Source organism: Ovis canadensis, chromosome 6 (assembly GCF_042477335.2).
Source record: "Ovis canadensis isolate MfBH-ARS-UI-01 breed Bighorn chromosome 6, ARS-UI_OviCan_v2, whole genome shotgun sequence".
Lineage (NCBI taxonomy): Eukaryota > Metazoa > Chordata > Mammalia > Artiodactyla > Bovidae > Ovis > Ovis canadensis.
Window position 1 is genome coordinate 111,776,155 of NC_091250.1, and position 15,553 is coordinate 111,791,707.

The following is a 15,553-nucleotide window of genomic DNA, read 5'->3' on the forward strand; positions in this document are numbered from 1 at the left end:
ACAGACTGCCTGGAGTCAGTATCCTGTTTTCCCTGATTGTACCTGTGTGATCTCATATAAGCTAATGATAGTACCTCCTTCATCAAGTTGTTGTAAGGGCCATAGGTATTTATTTCTTAGAACAGTAACTGACTTAATATTAAGCAGTCAGTTTCTTAGTTATTGTCACCTTAAAAAAATTATATATCGTCCTGCACATTCAAGTTACAGCTCTTTTGGAGACAGAAGCTATCCTTATTAACCATTTTGCTGGCCACAAAATAAATGAAAAAATAAATATTTGCAAGATTGAGTTTGCTATTTCTCTGAAATACTGTGAATGAAATTCTTACCACCACCTTTGTTTTAATATCTGTTCATGGTTTTGTAGGAAAAGAGAACTGGGGTAATGAGATTTAATTTCTCTGTCACTTGAATTAATGTCTATGCATTGACTAATATCTTGATGTAAAGTACTCAGAATATGTGTAACTGAATCACTTTGCTGTACACCTGAAACTAACACAACATTGTTAATCAGCTATACTCCAATATAAAATTTAAGAAATAGAAATAAAGTACTCAGGAAGCCCTTGACTGAATTGTAAAATAGACAAAAATTGTCTTTCCTCCACTGTGTTATTTCCCAAAAGTTGTTTTCCTATTCCTAACCTCAAATAGCTATTCTTTTTCTGTCTCATGAACTTCAACTCTCAATTATCTGACAGGTATCTCAGAAGCAATAGTATGTAAGAAAATAACAGATGGATTAATGCATGGATTGGTGTGAAGTATTGTCAGTGTTATAATTCTAGAGTTGGTTGTCAGTTCATGGAAGTTCAATATAAAAAAAAGAAAAGTTGAGCATGTATGGCCCATGATAATTAGTCTAGTTCTAGGAACTGAAGTCTACCTAACAATATTTTCCATTTTTAGATTATAAACCTGCAGTACTTTCTAGAGTTATTTACATTTTAATGGAGATCTGAATTTATTTCAAGGAATTCATCTCTTAGTCATTTAAAACTCAATATCAGATTGTCCTGTTATCTCCAGTTCTAGAGATTTTGGTTCTCCTATATCTTATATCTGCTCACACTCTTTCACAGATGTTTATTTCTTCGTGTTCATAGGAAACAAATATTTGCTTTTATGTGGATAGTTGGGGAAAGAACTTGTCCATATCAGCTCAGGTCATTGTATTGCCACAGATTCCTGAAGGCATTGCTTATAGTGAGATTTAAGATTAACAAGCCTTGGACAGTGTGATAGAGGGACTTTCTTTGGAGTATCACATGGTTTTCCCACTTTGTTTATAGTAGATCCTGATTATACTTATTTGAGAATACTGTCAATGTGTTTGGGAGTCTTTAGAACTGTATCCTCTAAAGAGAATGGAAGCAATTTCCTAAGTAGTACTTTCAGAGAGTTGCATTAATTTTATAATACTAACTTTGGAGGCATTACTTTCTTGGATCTTTCACAAGTATTCTTTTGGAAGATTCACTTTTAATTAAAATCTAATCTATCACCAAATCAAGTTGATCCCAGTTCAAAAAGAGATTTTAAATTGATTGACATGTGCCAGCTTTCACTGCCACTGTTCTGGTCCGATCGTGTCGCTTCCTCTGCAGAAAATCACCACATTGGCCTCCTACCTGGTCTGGGTGCTTGCTGTTGGCTGTTGGGATCTTCTTTTCTGCAAGCTTCTCTCTGATGCTTTTACAGCAGAAGTACATCATGGGTGCCAAGCTCCAAGCCTTAGGAACTTTTGTGATGGACTCTTAGATTCCAGAAGCTTCACTTATTGGAGATTTGTTATATTTCCTTGATTCAAAAACAATAAATTACAACTGATTTCCATATAAAGACAGATGATACTTTTGTGTCAGTTTTTTCTTTATACTGTACACTATAATTAGTCAGACCCAAAATAACTTTAATTATACTATCTAGATACATTTTTAAAGTTGGTCTCATCTGGTAGACAAGAATAATACATAATTGAGACCTCAAAATTATGTCATGTCTGCTGCACCCTAGGAAAAAACAAAATTAAAAAAAATCTATACTTAGATTATACTGTGAAAGGTGTTATTTCTCTAGGGGAAAGCAGTTAGTATGAATTTGATTTTTTTCTACTCATTTATTTGTATTCTGAAAATTTCCACATTTATGCCTATTTAATTTAATATCCAAATAAGTTGACCCATACATGCAATAACTTGCTTCACAGAGAAGTGCTATGTAACAATATTTTTCTGTGATATAGTTCAGTATAACAATTATTTTTCTATCATATGGTAGAAAGATATAACTTTTTTCTGAGTACAACCATTTCTATGAAATGGATGGTCCGATAAAAGCAATTGTTTCTTTTATTTTCTGTCTAAGGTAATAAAGAAGAAACTTTTGCAATAAGAACTTAGTTGTATAAATCTTGTAATGACCCCGTCCTGTATCAAGTATGTCTTGTCTTCAGATTCCCTTCATCTTTTCAATTTTAATCAGTTCTATTGATTATGCAGGGCTTCCCTGGTCGCTCAGAAGGTGAAGAATCTGCCTGCAATGCGGGAGACCTGGATTTGATCCCTGGGTTGGGAAGATAACCTGGAGGAGCACATAGTGACCCACTCCAATATTCTTGCCTGGAGAATCCCCGTGGACAGTAGTCCGCCAGGCTCTCTGTCCATGAGGTCGCAAAGAGTTGGACACGATTGAGCAATTAAGCACAGCGCGGCATTGATTATGTAAAATAAACTTACTGGAAAAATAATACTTTGATGTATATACACACATAATGTGCGTGTTGGAGGAGGTGGCCAGAGAAAGAGAGAAGACACACCGTAAAAACCAGGGAGAGATAAGACTAAGGATGATGTGGTAGATTATCATTTAATTTTAAGGTTTCTCTTATAAGAAAGTTTCATTCTAGCTGTTAATTCAACAGACAGTAGCTGAATATCATCTACACTTTGATAATCGTCAGTTTGTACGGATAGAAGGTTGTGGTCTATGTTAGTTCCTATAAAACACTTCTAGGTGATTTCAGTATCTTTTACTACCCTAGTTTAGCAGTTTCTTGGCCTGCTGTCTTCTATTTATGTCATCTTCCAGTCTGCTTTAGTTTCTCAGTCCCAGTACCATAATCTTGACCTTATCATTGTTGGTAAAGTCAACCTATCTCTCATCTCAGTTTCAAGGAGACCATTCTCCGACCACCTTTTATCTCTACAATTCACTTTCACAATGACACCAATTTCAAAGATTCTTCAAACCCATCAGGACCTTACAATTCCCTTATTTTATGTCTTTTCACTACCTACTCATTTTCTCACATTCTCACTCATGTTTGCAACTGCCAGTTATCCGTTCAAATGCCATGATCCATCGCTATAGCCACTCTTTCTCAGACCCAACTGCTTACTCCTGTGGCCCTTTCTCACTCTTCCATATTTACATGATAGGATCCAAAATTTGATGAAAGCTGATTTTCTGCTTACTCTGTGCCTGTACCTGTGGAGCTGAACATGTCTAGAAGAAAATGCTATGTTGAAAATCACTCCTAAGTTCACAATCAACCCATTATTAGTGCATTATTAGTGCCTCATTAGTGCTTCCAGTAGCCCTATTACATTTACCTAATCCATTTGCTTTCCCACACTCCTCAATGACTTTTTAATACCTTCTTCCATCTTTTCAAAACACCCCACCCTCACTCTCATTATCTCTCATTATCTTCACTCTCAGCTGATAATCCTTCTTCTCATCTTCCTGAGATACAGAAATAATAAATAAAAAATGTAAAAGCTACTACCATTGCAGCAACTCACCATCTACATTGTGTGTACCCTTAGACTTTGATCTTCCTCCTTTTAGAAAAATTAATTAACTGATTATGCTTCAATCGAAAGCTAATATTTTCACTGATGTACTAGAGCCCATCCCCTCTTGCCATCTTAAGGACATCACTCCAGCCACCCTCTCTTCTTTCAACATAAACTTTTTTTCTCACTATTCGGTCAACCATGTCAGTGGAAAATTTTAATGTAATTTTTCTCATCTCATAAATCTCTATCTTTAGTCCATATTTCACTCTAGATATCACCTCATCTCTCTGTTTCTCTTTACAACAAAATAAGACTTGAGATACTTATTTGTACTTTCTGCATCCAAGCTTTCTCCTGTTATTATTTCTCACTTTAGAAAAGATTGTATTCAGATTTATTGATTAGCACCATGTGGTATACAGGATAAGTTTTATTCTTTCATGATTTCTTGAACTAGTAAGCTTTATATAGCTTTTCCATTGACTATATTAAACCTTTTTACTTTCTGTCATCTTAAAAATATGGCTTTTTAAATAAAGTCTCACTTTTAAAAATTCTCAATGAGAAGATACTTAAATGTGACATTTCACTTTTTAAAAATTTCATGAGATATTTTGTGCTTACCTTTGTGACACAATTTGTTGTTGTTCAGTCACTCAGTCATGTCTGACTTTTTGCGACCCCATGGACTGCAGCGTGCCAGGCTTCCCTGTCCTTCACTGTCTCCTGAAGTTTGCTCAAACTATGTCCATTGAGTCGATAATGCCATCGAACCACCTCATCCTCTGTAACTCCCTTCTCCTGCCTTCAATCTTTCCCAGCATCAGGGTGTTTTCTAATGAGTTGTCTCTTTGCATCAGGTGGCCCAAGTATTGGAACTTCAGTATCAGCCCTTCCAATGAATATTCAGAACTGATTTCCCTTTGGGATTAACTGGTTTGATCTCCTTGCAGTCCAAGGGACTCTCAAGAATCTTCTCCAGCAACACAGTTTGAAAGCATCAGTTCTTCCATGCTCAGCCTTCTTTATGGTCCATTTCTTACATCTGTACATGGCTAGTCAAAAAACCATAGGTTTGACTATATAGGCCTTTAATATATGTGACACAATAATTACCATTTTATCTTCAGTTCAGTCACTCAGTCATGTCCAACTCTTTGCAGCCCGATAGACTGCAGCACGTCAGGCTTCCCTGTCCATCACCAATTCCCAGGGCTTGCTCAAACTCACATCCATTGAGTCAGTGATGCCATCCAGCCATCTCAACCTCTTCTCCTCCTGCCTTCAATCTTTCCCAGCATCAGGGTCTTTTTCAATGAGTCAGTTTTTCACATCAGGTGGCCAAAGCATTGAAGCTTCAGCTTCAGCATCAGTCCTTCCAATGAATATTCAGGACTGATTTCCTTTAGGATGGACTGGTTGGATCTCCTTGCAGCTCAAGGGACTCTCAAGAGTCTTCTCCAACACCACAGTTCAAAAGCATCAATTCTTTGGTGCTCAGCTTTTCATTTATTATTTACTATTATTATTATTTTTACTTTACAATATTATATTGGTTTTGCCATATATCAACATGAATCCGCTACCAGTATATATGTGTTCCCCATCCTGAACCCGTCTCCCACCTCCTTCCCCATACCATTCCTCTGGGTCATCCCAGTGCTCCATCCCTGAGCATCCTGTATCATGCATCGAACCTGGACTGGCGATTCATTTCACATATGATATTTTACGTTTCAATGCCATTCTCCCAAATCATCCCACCCTCTCCCTCTCCCACAGAGTCCAAAAGACTGTTAAATACATCTGTGTCTCTTTTGCTGTCTCACATTCAGGGTTATTGTTATCTTCTTTCTAAATTCCATATATATGTGTTAGTATATTGTATTGGTGTTTTTCTTTCTGGCTTACTTCACTCTGTATAATAGGATCCAGTTTCATCCACCTCATTAGAACTGATTCAAATGTATTCTTTTTAATGGCTGAGTAATACTCCATTGTGTATAGGTACCATAGCTTTCTTATCCATTCATCTGCTGATGGACATCTAGGTTTGTTCCTTGTCCTGGCCATTATAAACAGTGCTGCAATGAACATTGGGGTATATGTGTCTCTTTCGATTCTGGTTTTCTCAGTGTGTATGCCCAGCAATGGGATTGCTGGGTCATATGGCAGTTCTATTTCCAGTTTTTTAAGGAATCTCCACATTGTTCTCCATAGTGGCTATGCTAGTTTGCATTCCCACCAACAGTGTAAGAGGGTTCCTTTTTCTCTACACCCTCTCCAGCATTTATTGCTTGTAGACTTTTGGATAGCAGCCATTCTGACTGGTGTGAAATGGTACCTCACTGTGGTTTTGATTTGCATTTCTCTGATAATGAGTGATGTTGAGCATCTTTTCATGTGTTTGTTAGCCATCTGTATGTCTTCTTTGGAGAAATGTCTATTTAGTTCTTTGGCTCATTTTTTGATTGGGTTATTTATTTTTCTGGAATTGAGCTGCAGGAATTGCTTGTATATTTTTGAGATTAATTCTTTGTCAGTTGCTTCATTTGGTATTATTTTCTCCCTTTCTGAAGGCTGTCTTTTCACCTTGCTTATAGTTTCCTTTGTTGTGCAGAAGCTTTTAATTTTAATTAGGTCCCATTTGTTTATTTTTGGTTTTATTTCCAATATTCTGGGAGGTGGGTCATAGAGGATCCTGCTGTGATTTATGTCAGAGAGTGTTTTGCCTATGTTATCCTCTAGGAGTTTCATAGTTTCTGGTCTTACGTTTAGATCTTTAAAACATTTTGAGTTTATTTTTGTGTATGGTGTTAGAAAGTATTCTAGTTTCATTCTTTTACAAGTGGTTGACCAGTTTTTTTCTGAAAGAACCTCCATTCTGTTCTCCATAGTGGGTTTTATCAGTTTGCATTGCCACCAACAGTGTAGGAGGGTTCCGTTTTCTCCATACCTTTTCTAGCATTTATGGTTTGCAGACATTTTGATGATGGCCATTCTGACTGGTGTGAGGTGATATTGTAATTTTGATTTGCATTTCTCTTATGATTAGTGATGTTGAGCATCTTTCCATGTGTCTCTTGGCCATCTATGTGTTTTCTTTGGTGAGATGTCTAGTATATTTAGATTCTCTGCCATTTTTTAATTGGGTTGTTTGTTTTTTGATATAAACCTGCATGACAGAAAGAAAGATAGTGCTAAGTCATGTCTGACTCCTGCAATCCCATGAACTGTAGCCTGACAGGCTCCTCTGTCCATGGGATTCTCCAGGCAAGATTACTGGAGTGGGTTGCCATCTACTTCTCCAGGGGAACTTCCCAATTCAGGAATTGAACCCAGGTCTCCTGCATTGGAGGCAGATGCTTTACTGACTGAGCTACGTGGGAAGCCCAACCTGAAGACCTGCATGAGCTGTTTGTATACCTTGGAGATTAATCCTTTGTGAGTTCCTTTGTTTGCAAATATTTTCTCCCATTCTGTGGGTTATATTTTCATTTTATTTAGGGTGTCCTTCGATGTGTATGAACTGTATTTTAACATCTTGCTTCTCTTTGGAGGAAAGAGGTCAAGTTGCTTTAGATGAATCTATCTTCTTATATACTTCCTTAAGAACTAACTGACTTCATTTAGAACTTAGGTGTAATGATGAAAACCAAATGTTGACTATACTTATGGTAAAGTTTAAAACAAAGTAAAAATTAATTTTCATTTTACTTCTGAAACCAAATACAACAGAGTATCATTTTAATGAAGTCCAGTTGTTTCACATTTTCAGATATTTTAAAAGCCTCATTATGTCTTCAAATAGACCACCACACATTGCATAAATTTGTAGGAATGTTGCTGGTCTGGAATAAGAATGTCAGTCCTGCAGTCAGCACCATATGCATTTTTCAGAAATTAAACTTTATAAAAAACTATCCAGATTTTAGGAATTTTGAAGCAACAAAATGATGATATAGAAAAAGCAATTAGAAGGTATCTTCATGTCTAGCCTTATTCCTTATTTAAGGAGTAAAAATACATATTTTAGAAGATAGTCATAAAATTGTTAAAATAAATTTTATTTATAAATGCTTATAGTCATTTTGGCTATCTGAAAAATGTATATAAGTAGAGCTATCATTTGTAGATTATGTTAGATACAGGAAATGTCATTTCACACTTTTATTATAACTAGTTCTATGATACACATGAAAAAATTAACCTAAGTGTAGTTGTTTTAAAAAGATATTATATGCAAGTTATATTAATTTTTTATGATTAAAAGTTAGCAATCTTTATTTAAATTATTTCAGCTTACAAAGAACAAGAATGTAACATGTGCATCATGAAAAAATTATTTTTAAAACTTAATAAGTTAGTTTTCTGTTTTATTTTTAATTTTTATTTTTTTACTTTACAATATTGTATTATGGTTTTGTCATACATTGACATGAATCTGCCATGGGGGTACATGTGTTCCCCATCCTGAACCCCTCTCCCACCTCCCTTCCCATCCCATCCCTCTGGGTCATCCCAGCGCACCAGCCCCGAGGACCCTGTATCATGCATCAAACCTGGACTGGCGATTCATTTCACATATGATAATATACATGTTTCAATGCCATTCTCCCATATTATCCCACCCTCTCCCTCTCCCACAGAGTTGAAAAGACCATTAAATACATCTGTGTCTCTTTTGCTGTCTCACATTCAGGGTTATTGTTATCTTCTTTCTAAATTCTATATATATGTGTTAGTATATTGTATTGGTGTTTTTCTTTCTGGCTTACTTCACTCTGTATAATAGGATCCAGTTTCATCCACCTCATTAGAACTGATTCAAATGTATTCTTTTTAATGGCCGAATAATATTCCATTGTGTATATGTACCACAGCTTTCTTATCCATTCATCTGCTGATGGACATCTAGGTTGATTCCATGTCCTGGCTATTATAAACAGTGCTGGGATGAACATTGGGGTACATGTGTCTCTTTTGATTCTGGTTTTCTCAGTGTGTATGCCCAGCAATGGGATTGCTGGGTCATATGGCAGTTCTATTTCCAGTTTTTTAAGGACTCTCCAGACTGTTCTCCATAGTGGCTGTGCTAGTTTGCATTCCCACCAACAGTGTAGGAGGGTTCCCTTTTCTCCACACCCTCTCCAGCATTTATTGCTTGTAGACTTTTGGATAGCAGCCATTCTGACTGGTGTGAAATGGTACCTCACTGTGGTTTTGATTTGCATCTCTGATAATAAGTGATGTTGAGCATCTTTTCATGTGTTTGTTAGCCGTCTGTATGTCTTCTTTGGAGAAATGTCTGTTTAGTTCTTTGGTCTTAAAAATTAGAGCAGAAATAAATGCAAAAGAAATAAAAGAGACCATAGCAAAAATCAACAAAATCAAAAGCTGGTTGTTTGAGAAGATAAATAAAATTGACAAACCATTAGCCAGACTCATCAAGAAACAAAGGGAGAAAAATCAAATCAACAAAGTTAGAAATGAAATTGGAGAGATCACAACAGACAACACAGAAATACAAAGGATCATAAGAGACTATTATCAGCAACTATATGCAAATAAAATGGAAAACTTGGAAGAAATGGACAAATTCTTAGAAAAGTACAACTTTCCAAAACTGAACCAGGAAGAAATAGAAAATCTTAACAGACCCATCACAAGCATGGAAATTAAAACTGTAATCAGAAATCTTCCAGCAAACAAAAGCCCAGGACCAAACGGCTTCTCTGCTGAATTCTACCAAAAATTTAGAGAAGAACTAACACCTATCCTACTCAAACTCTTCCAGAATGTTGCAGAGGAACGTAAACTTCCCAACTCATTCTATGAGGCCACCATCACCTTAATACCAAAACCTGACTTAGATGCCACAAAAAAAGAGAAAACTACAGGCCAATATCACTGATGAATATAGATACAAAAATCCTTAACAAAATTCTAGCAAACAGAATCCAACAACATTAAAAAGGTCATACATCATGACCAAGTGGGCTTTTCCCAGGGATGCAAAGATTCTTCAATATCTGCAAATCAATCAATATATTAATTTTAAGAATTATTTCAGACTCAATAATCCTTTATTAGAAATACACTTAAATAATTGTGAATCAAGTTGGACAATCAATCTATAAACATTCTATGAAACCATTTGTAGCTGAGAGTATTTTAAAGTATTTTCCCCTCTTCTTCTGCAGACTTTTGGTGGATCTTGGTCCATCAGCTCCTCAGTATGCTAGGGAGGTCTTTGTTCATTTCTCCAGAGAAGGGAATACTCAGAAAAATTCTGAGGGTCAAGGGAAAAGCAAGAGAATGTTTTGGTTCAAGACTGTATAGGGATGGGGATGAGGAGAAATTCAAAAGAGAGTTGATAATGGTTTTGATTCCGTCTTGGGGATTCCAGAGAAAATAGCTTATGGTGAAATATGTCAGATTTGCGATCTCCAAAGATTTAGCTTCAAGATCAGGGACCAGACTTGATCACTCAGGGTTCTTGTGTGACAGTTTTATACACTGAAAAAGAAACTGAGAAGGCTTCTGACATAGACACATTTCTACAGCATCAGTTAAGTTCAGTTGCTCAGTCATGTCTGACTCTTTGAGACCCCATGAATTGCAGCACGCCAGGCCTTCCTGTCCATCACCAACTCCCGGAGTTTACCCAAACTCATGTCCATCAAGTCAGTGATGCCATCCAGCCATCTCATCCTGGGTCGTCCCCTTTTCCTACCCCCAATCCCTCCCAGCATCAGGGTCTTTTCCAATGAGTCAGCTCTTCACATCAGGTGGCCAAAGTATTGGAGTTTCAGCTTCAGCATCAGTCCTTCCAATGAACACCCAGGACTGATTTCTTTTAGGATGGACTGGTTGGATTTCCTTGCAGTCCAAGGGACTCTCAAGAGTCTTCTCCAACACCACAGTTCAAAAGCATCAGTTCTTCAGTGCTCAGCTTTCTTCACAGTCCAACTCTCACATCCATACATGACCACTGGAGAAACCATAGCCTTGACTAGACGGACCTTTGTTGGCAAAGTAATGTCTCTGCTTTTGAATATGCTATCTAGGTTGGTTATAACTTTCCTTCCAAGGAGTAAGCATCTTTTAATTTCATGGCTGCAATCACCATCTGCAGTGATTTTGGAGCACAGAAAAATAAAGTCTGACACTGTTTCCACTGTTTCCCCATCTATTTCCCATGAAGTGATGGTACCAGATGCCATGATCTTAGTTTTCTGAATGTTGAGCTTTAAGCCAACTTTTTCACTCTCCTCTTTCACTTTCATCAAGAGGTTTTTTAGTTCCTCTTCACTTTCTGCAATAAGGGTGGTGTCATCTTCATATCTGAGGTTATTGATATTTCTCCAATCTTGATTCCAGCTTGGGAGTCTTAACTGTGACTGTGTCTTAAGATAACAAGATTAGTCAGAAGGTTCTTGTTAAGAAGGAGAAACACTCCTTGAGCAAGATACATTGTTGTTATATAATTATTAGTACAGAAAAGAGTGATTGAAGTGAACTGAACAGAGCTTAAGGAAAAACATATCCTTGAGCAAGATTAGTTGTTTTGTTGTGTAATCATTAGCTCTGGGCTCTAGAAGTTAGTCTTAAAGACTGTTATCATAACAATTCAGAGTTCAAGAAAAAAAACCTCTTATGTAACTAAAGCAAAGTTATGTAGAAAAACATTTGTCCCTGTCTCCTCCTTGAAAGCCCAGGAATCCTTTCTCCCCCTCCCCCTCCTCCTTCTCCTCCCCCTTCTCCTCTCCCTCCTCTTCCTCCTCATTGGGGATTCAGGAGTTCTTATCAACCTACCTAAGAATTAACTCTTTCACTGACTACCTCTCTCTAGTAGTTGAGCCCCAGGTGAAGATCAGTAGAGATCTCAGTTGAGATCCCAGAGCAAAACAGACCTAGACCTCTTTACCCTATGGCAGAGTCTATCTAGCATGGTGAGAGGGGTCTACTCCCAGGAGCAGAGATGGCTGCATAATACCTCTAAGCAGCCTGGCCTGAGGTTGACCCATAACTTTCCCATGGACCACCATGCTCTGCAGTGACTGAAATCTTCAGGCACACCCAAGAGGATCATGAAAATACATGAGAGAGTTACTGGACAAGGTCTTATGGATGAGAATTAGGTCTGACAGAATTGTAACCTGACTAGACTAACTTCCAAGGATCAGACCACAGATGAGGTAAGATTCAGAGGTGTGAGCATGGACAGATGTTACCATGGACCGACCACCCCCAAACCCCACTGCCTATATTTTATTACTCTGTTAGACCCTTGGTGTGTAGACTCAATCCTAAGCAAAAATCCCAGAGCTTGGGTGAGTTCAGAGATTAAATTGCTAGATAAAAATAAAGGTTTTTTTTGTTTGTTTGTTTGTTTTCCCCTCACAACTGAATATATGGATAGAGCTCCATACCTACTTCAAATATTTCTTTTTTCAAACAAATTGAAAGGGTATGTTTTAGCTTGAACGTATCCTTAACTCAATAGATAACCCACAATCATTTGATGACAGTGGAGAACTGCTTAGGTAGCTACATTTCAGGGGCCATATAACTGGCATGTGGAGTACTTTATACAGCCCTGATTGGCAAAAAATAACTTTTACAAGTGTAGAATAGTGATTACCCTCACCTTCACAACATTTGAGATCTATACAAGAAGAGAATCCAGATAGTTTTCATTTATATATTCAAAAGCACTATGGGTAAATCAGTTTCTATCTGCTGTGCTGAAGAACAAGTAAAAACACCAAACTCAGAGATTTCCAGGCTTCCGGATCCAACATTGATTAACTTCCAAGTTCATGGAGGATTGCCTCCTCCCCTCAATGTTTATAGATTTTCTCTGGAACACAGCTCTCCAGACACCAGAACAAGCCAAATGACAAGCTGCCAACAGAGAAATATGGGAAACAGTGGAGAGTACTTTTTAAACTGAGAACCACAAACCTTCTAGAGCCAGAGGTCGACTCTAGAAGTTTAGCCTCTCTTGAATATAAATCCTGAAAATAACATCTTGACCCCAGATGCTTCCATGATGATCTTGGTGACTAATGAAGGGAATGAAGGAAGATGTTTAAACCACAGGATATAGTGTGGTTGGAATTAGATACCTAACTATGGCTGATATAAATTAAATGTTAAACACATTTGCTCATATAGTCTAAATATGTGAAATTGTGTAATTTTTGTTTTAAACACCTTATAAAAAGTAATAGCATGGCACCCTTTATTTTTATTAGTTTATAGCATGCTGAAATATATTGTTCAATCTTGAATTTATGTGAAAGCATTTTAGAAAAAGCTTAGGTAGAGGAGGTGGAATTAAATGTGAGCATTTATTGACAATAGGACTGCATACTGAGGAAACAAAGTTTTAAGCTGTATTTGCTTTTACATGAAGTAGGTCTTACTTGAAATGAAAGCTGAATAAATAACAAAATCCTTGTTATTTTCATGTGTGAATGTGGCTTGTAGTCAAAAATATATTGTTATATACACTCATAGCAATTTTCCTTAGTCAGACCTTCAATCTTGACCTTTAAGTGTGAATATTAGAACTCTATATTATGATCTTATAAAGTTGCCTATTTCTGAAAAAAAATAGTAACTAGCAACAAAATTTATCAGGTCATAAATAACTTGAAGAACATTACACATTAGGGATATATCATTATTATTTCTGCACATAGAATTGACTATTATAGATGTTAGTATTAACAAATCAGTAACAAAAAATAGCCATATATTTTGAAGGCTGAATATTTGTTTCATTGAGATGAGTAATGGTGACACTATCTAGAAAAAATCATGAATTTATCACAAAATTTATTCCCTGATTGCCCTTTATCCTGCTTCTAGAAACTACTTTTAAAAATTATGGTTGGAACTTATATCTCATCTCCTCCAAGATTCTGTTGCTTCCTCATTGTTCACAGATTCCTCACCTACAAAGCCAGCACCCTGGGGAGTGACCTGTGTAGTTGCAGAGTCCCCCATGGTCCAGTGGTGAAGACTCCACACTACCACTGCAGGGGGCCCAGGTTCAATCCCTGGTTGGGGAACTAAGATCCCACATGCACATGGCCACATAGGGGCTGGGAAAGAAGAAGGGCTGCTTGCTTGGTTTAAAGCTCTGTAATAATTTTGAACAACATGCTCCACATTTCATTTTCTACTTGGTCTCATAAATTATGTGGGAATCCTTCTCCTGCTGCTCCAAACAGAATTTGTTCTCCTCTTTGTCCTTATACTTTTTTTTTGTACCTGTCTGAACTATCATACCAAGTTACACTATAGCTTGATTATCATCTACTTTCTCAGACAGTTGTAGTAGATGCTCTTGGTAGTCAGTTCTCTTTTATCAGCCAGCGTACTCATCTCCTAGATACTGTGAGTACTAGCCTTCTCGAGAGAATTGTGCTGCTCCAGAGATGCAGGAGGCCCTCTGCCTTGAGGTGAAACTGCTCTGCTGTGCCTTGTATGTTGCACAGCTCCTTGTGGTCTCCCTTAGGATCAGCTAAAGTCTAAAGTAAACTTTAGCTGAGCCCACAGTCTTGCTTTGGTTTATCCTCTAACTTACCCTCCTTCCCTCACTGCTGTTCTCCTCTGAGAATTCCCTTCATGGTACAGAAGTATCCGAATCCCTGTCTCAGGCTCTGCTGCTAGGTCTTCCTGTCTAAGCCATCCACGGATTAGGACAGGGACCATTTGTTGCTTATGTCTTCATCTCCACCACCTTGCACATTTCTTGGCACATTAGAGATACCTTATGATGTTTGAATGAAAGACCTTTCTAAGGATGGTTTATTGGAGTGGTAAATTTCTTCCAGCTTAGTATTGTTCAAGATGTATTTGGAGGATATAAAATAACTTCCTTCACAGATACATGCTTTCCTCTAGCTTCATGGTATGGTCCTTCCAGTAAGAATGTCAGCCCTAGATCATCTCTGACTCCTATAGTTTAAAATGTTTATCTCTTTGACTGCCTATTTTAAACTCAGTTTCTTTTGGAAAGGTTTTGAATTCATAGAGTATTAGAATGAGAGAATATCCGAAAGGGGAATGATAAAAGAAAAATTCTTCGAGGTTCAGGAAGTAGGAAGGAAAGAAACAATGAAAAGATCAGAGGTATGGTTACATACACTGGACTGTCCTTTTCCTGTTGAGCTGTATAAATCTTGTTTTGATGATTGTAACAAAATATATGATCAGATGTAATCATCTGGTACACAAGACAATGTTATTTACAGGTGAGAAAAGTAAAGGGACTTGAAGAGAGATGTTCACAGTTAAATGGAAGTGGTAAAAATGTTGATACCAGTAAATTACTATGTCACATGTGTCTACTGTAATTCTCTGAGTAATATTATGAAAACTATGCAAAGAGATAGAGTCAAAAATACTGTAAATCAATCAAGTTGGAATCCTAAAATATATTCAGTTAACCCACAGGAAAGCAGGAAAAGAGAAACAAAAGAATGAATTTCAGGAGAAAGAAACAGAAAAATAATAAAATGCAAGTCTTAAGTTCTAGAGCATTAACAGCTCAATGATACCACTCAAAATATACCAATCAAAACACAGATTGGCAGAATGAATTAAAAAAAATACAACCAGATGTTCTTTGCAAGAGATTCACCTCAAATTCAGGGACATAGTTAGGTTGAAAATAAAGGACTGAAAAAAGTATACATGAAAATACTAATTAAAAAATCAAGAGT

General features: G+C 37.0%; 1 protein-coding gene across 1 annotated transcript in view; it reads left to right on the forward strand.

Moving 5' to 3' along the window:
* The window catches only part of CFAP299 (cilia and flagella associated protein 299), a 713,998-nt gene that overhangs the window by 171,818 nt on the left and 526,627 nt on the right, over window positions 1-15,553 (forward strand). The gene's annotated exons all lie outside the window — the stretch shown is intronic.